The sequence below is a fragment of the Haemorhous mexicanus genome, chromosome 1 (assembly GCF_027477595.1).
Source record: "Haemorhous mexicanus isolate bHaeMex1 chromosome 1, bHaeMex1.pri, whole genome shotgun sequence".
Lineage (NCBI taxonomy): Eukaryota > Metazoa > Chordata > Aves > Passeriformes > Fringillidae > Haemorhous > Haemorhous mexicanus.
In genome coordinates this window covers 126,980,867-126,986,299 of record NC_082341.1, presented here as the reverse complement: position 1 = coordinate 126,986,299, position 5,433 = coordinate 126,980,867, and positions in this window count along the sequence as shown.

Genomic DNA, 5,433 nt, shown 5'->3' with positions numbered 1-5,433 from the left:
AGTGTCGCGGCGGGTCCCGCTCAGCCGGGCGGGCGGGAGGGGCTGTGCGAGCACACGGCAGCCATTGGGTGCCACCCCGGAGGGTGGGTGCTGAGGGGACTCGGTCACACCCCTGCCTGATGCAGCACAAAGAGGCAGCGTGCAAGACTCACTACTCGGCATTTCCTACCTTTTTTTTTTCTTCTCTCCGTGGCTGTTTTTTTTTCTTCATTTCCCGAGCATCATGCTGGCTCGGGAAGCGCTGTTTCTCGCAGTTCCACGAGCCCCCACGGCGCACCGTGGAGCGCAGAGTTTGCAAACCTGAGTTTGTGGTCCCGGTCCCAGGAAGCGGACCCCGTGCACCGCCGTGTCCCCGGCCCCGGCCCGGCCCGGCAGCGCGGTGTCCCGGGCCCCGCCGGGCAGCTGCGAGCGGCCCCGCTCCATCCTTGGCCGGCACGGCTGCTGCCCGAGGCCGAGCCCCCCTCCGCTCGCCCCCTTCTCCTCCTCCCTCGCCCTCTGCCCTCCGGGGCACGGGCAGAGCTCCGGGCGGCCGTGGCTGTCCCAAAGCTGTTACCTGAACGTCTGCCAGTGGGAAGCTACGGGAGCGGCAGGACCGAAAGCTCACAGCAGTGCCAGGGAGACATCTGTTTCCCATTAGCTAGCCTATAGCTGGAATTCTTTAAGCACAGAATGGTCCAGCCACTCACACGGCAGAGCTAAGGGCATAACACTGCGGCCATGAGGAAAGCGAGCAGAGAAGCAGCAGCAGCAGCCAGCAATTGTGTACTGGGCACAGCGTATGGGAGCTACGCAGTGTCAGACTGACCCCCCGCCAGGGCTGGGCGACCTGGGGCAGCCTGTGAAGTGAAGCCCTTAAAAGTGCCATTACACCGGTTTGTGACCTCATAAAGGAGCCAGGAGAGAGACACACAAGAGGTTTGATGTTACACCAAAACTTAGGGCTGCTCAAAAGTTTCAGTAGCTCTGTTAGAGAAGCAATATGGGATTTAAGTATTAAGGAAGTGCAGTCCAGTAGTTGGAGCACAGGGCTGAAAGCCAACACTCACGCTCTCCTTTTGGCTCTGCTGCTCACTTGCTGTGTGGCCTAACCCAAACCATTTAATCTCTGTGTGCAATCTCTACAACAGTATAATAGGCTTCTACAGACATGTCGTAAGGATCAAATGACTAGTGTTTGATAGTGTACTTTGTGATGAAAGGTGTTAAGTATAAAGTATCATAATTAGTTACATTACTGTGTGTATGCCCAGCCTGCCCAAAACTGCTACTTAAGCTGCAGGTATTCCTTTGCATGATTATACAAGAAACTTGAAGACATAATTTGTCCTTGCAAGACTAGATGTTGGATGATTCTTTTCATTCAATTTTCTTTCTTCTGAAATGAAGTTCTTTTTTGTTCGTGTTAATGTCAGGAACTGTCTTCCCATTGTTTGAATACAATAAGAATCCTCAGCTCCTTTGAGTTGCCGCAGGTCCTTTGATTTCAATGAGTTATCAAAGGGAAGACACCAACTTAACATGTCAGGAAGTTCAGAGGGTAGATTTTACTAGTTAGTCACATTTTAGAGTGTTATTTCCTCATACCTCATGGCAGTACTTGGAGGCTCTTATGATGCAGGGCACTATACAGAACAGCATGGTTATACAAGCAAATGTGAAATAGCCATAGCTTTCACATCTGTAAAACTGAGCTGTATTTCCCTACAAACAGACCAGTTTATGAGAAAATTCTTTTATTTCTCTTACTGTCTAATTATTTCTTTCTATGTCAACAAGCAGTCAGTGCGGCTACTCAACTTAATGTTAAAAAAAATGTCATGAGCAAAGCTAATAAGCATTATTGCTAAAAGTTATTGTGAATGTGAAAGGCCTTGAACATGAGAATATCTCATCCCAAGTGTGTTGTACTGCTCAGTTGTCAAGAAGGAGTTGCAAATAGTGAAAACGTGATAGTAACTCTCAGGCTTGACAAGTCAGATAGTGAAGACAATCACACAGACATGTGCATTCAGTTTTCTTCTGGAAGAGTTAATCACCAGATATGCAATGAAATTTAGCAAGCAAGACCAATGAAGCCACCCTGAATTTTTCTTGAAGGTCCGTGCCAAGGAGAGGAATGTCTAAAATGAAGAGGAATGAAGAAAAAACACATCAAAGACATCTGCAAGGAGAAAAATAAGAAGTGGATGGAACCATCTGCAACATACACAGAAAGAACTATTTCCTGACTCTTCAGCCATCTCCAAAAAGACAAAGCAAACAATCAGACCTGTGATAAAAGACCATTATGGGCCAGAGACAGAGCATTAGTGAGACTTTGAATGAGTCAAAATATCTGTAAACTGAATTAAGAACAGAATGTGCCAGCTGAGATGGCCCCATAATGGTTACTGAGCAGTCTGGAAAAAAATAAAGGGCAATAATTCTTGTACCTAATGTCGGCAAATTTTACCAGTGAGAAAAGTTATATCATCAAGAATGAAAAAGAATGTAGAAGAAACTAAGAAAGAAAAATAACTCAGTTTATCTTCTGAAAGACTCAGTTCTAGGAAATGGACTAGATTTCCAGGTTTCACTTGAAAATATTTACATTTTCACAGAATCAGTGCTCATGCATAGGAAAAAAAGGCGGAATGGCAACATAACATATTAGCATAAGATCTAGATTTTGTCTGGGCCATAAGCCTAAGACAAAGGTTTGGGTGTACAAAGGCATGGGTCAAAAAAAACAGGATATAAATTTATTAAATGTAGCATCTTTACTTTCTCTGCACAATAAAAGTGATGACTCACAATAGTCATGGTTCTTCTGCAGTGTATTCCTTTCATTAAGACTATAAATGCTAAATTTCTAAGTAATGGGTGATTACCCATTACTCAACAAAGTGGGATGAACTTCATCATGTTGAGTGACGTACATTTTAGTAAATGAATTAAGAATTTATAAAAGCTGAATTGTAATTTAAGAATGGCATATTTACAGCAAAATAATTTTATGCGGATTGCTAACATTAGGCAGTTAAGCTTGAAATATTTATTACAATTTATTTTACTTCTGAATAGCTTGACAATACCTGCCTGGGATTTGAGATACTTTTGATATTATATCTGTAGTGGCAGACAATAATTCATACAGTTGAAGTCTAAAAATGCAGGGGTTTTTTTCCTGTTCTGTATCTCCAGGCATAGTACAGTTTAAAAAACCTCACACATTCATATTTCTCAAATCACATCAGACACATACCCTGGAAGATTGCTTGAATAACTCTGAACATCATTGATTGTGTAACTATATCTTTGTTAATTACACTGGATGTTTAAGCACTCAGATTATATATAGACAGTACTTTTGGTGGCTTCATCTCCAACTGAATCCTATCCAGTATTTTAAACCAAAGATAAACGCTTCAAACAAAGAAGATAGAATAAGTATGATATGGACAATCATATTCTCAGCATTATACTTTTTTTTCCAAACAAGTTAAAATACAACTTTCACCAAACCCAAACATTAATATCCTTAATATACTGTGTAGCCAGTGGCATAGGATTGGGTGGCAACAATAACAAAACTGGCATATGGAAGACTCATGAAACAATTTCACAAAATTGTTCGGGTTGGAAGGGGCCTCTGGAGATTATCTAGTCCAACCCCCACGACAAGGCATGGTCACCTGAAGCAGGTGACAGAGGAACAGTCCAGATGGGCTTCAAATGTCTCCAGAGAGGGAGACTCCACCCCTACTGGGCAGCCTGTTCCAGTGCTCTGCCATCCTCAGATAACAAAATTCTTCCTCTTGCTGAGGTGGAACTTCTTGTGTTTTAGTTTATGGCCATTACTCCTTGTCCTGTCACTGGGCACCACTGAAAAGAGTCTGACACCATCCTCTTGACACCCACCTTTGTGATATGTATATGCATTAATGGGGTCCCCTCTCAGTCTTCTTTTCTGGACTAAACAGGCCCAGCTTCCACAATCTCTCCTCATAAGAAAGATGCTCCCAGCTTGCTCAGGTTTGTCTGTTGTTACTGGAAATGTATCAATAGCCTAGAAAAGAATTAGTAGAAAATGAGGAACAATTATTTATAATGAGAGGAAATGCTAATTACATCTATTAAGAACTCTGCTCTGCCAAGAAATTCCTGCCGAGTAGAGTGGATGCTAAACAGCTTTTGCCAGTCATATTATAACATTTCTTAGAAATGAGGTAATTAGCACACTTTGAGGTACTGATAAAATCAGTATTCTTCTCACTGACACATCAGCAGAAACCACTGGTCCCAGAGAAGGGAAACAGAAGGGTTAAGAATTTACTAGGCTAAGTGTGTTTGTCATTTCAAGCATATATTTTCCAGAGTTTCCTTTGGTTATTGTGTCACATTTCATTACTCTGGGCATTGCTTAGGAATCTTATCATAACCAGCATAACGAAAACAGATGAATGCATAAGTACTTAATTTTTTTTGATCGATAAATTATAAAACAAAATCTCCCTAAGCATCAGAGTAGTGTCTTCAGTGCTTGTCTTGTGCAATCATCATAATCAAACATAAGCTTTTTTTCGTTCTCTCATAGCTCTTTGATGATGTAGTGTCTTTATATCGTGTTTTAAGCATCTCTGTAATTGAAAATGGAGTTGAAAAATCCAGTTTGTACCAATACTAAAAAAAGCAACATTTCAGACTCCAAGTGCAGAAGTTCATGTTTCATTTCTTCTGGATTGAAGCATCCTTTTTAGAACTTTGAAGAGTACTGAAATGAAAAAGAGTAATATTTTAGTGGGTATTCAACATTTGTCATCTACCAGTCAGGTTCTTACTCTAGCATTATGTCACTTTCAACACTTTTAATATTTCTTTTTCTATATGAAGCAAAGATACAGAGCAACTTGGCACTCATTTTGTAGAATGGGTGTGCATATTCTACAGAATTTCTCCTGACCTTTAGAGTATTCATTTTAGGAGCATAGGATCATAGAATCCTTTAGATTGGAAAAGACCTCTGAGATCATCTAATCCGACTGTTAAACCAGCACTGGCAAGTCCACCACTAAGCCAGGAGTGTAAGTGCTACATCTGCATGTCTTTTAAATATCTCCAGCAGCTTGTTCCAAAGTTTGACAAAGCTTTCAGTGAAAAAAAATTTCTTAACATCCAACCTAAATTGGATAAGATATTAGACAGTCATCAATAAAGATATTAGACAGAACTGGCCCCAACACTGAACCATGGGAACACCAGTTGTGACCAGACACCAGCTGGATATAACTTCATTCACCAGTACTCTCTAGGCTCTCTCTACTCCAGCCAGTTTTTTTTACCCATCCAAGCCATGAGCCACCAATTTCTCCAGGAGAATGCTGTGGGAAATGGTGTCAAAACCTTTACTGATATCTAAATAGACAACATCAGCATCCTGTCCCATTTTTCAAC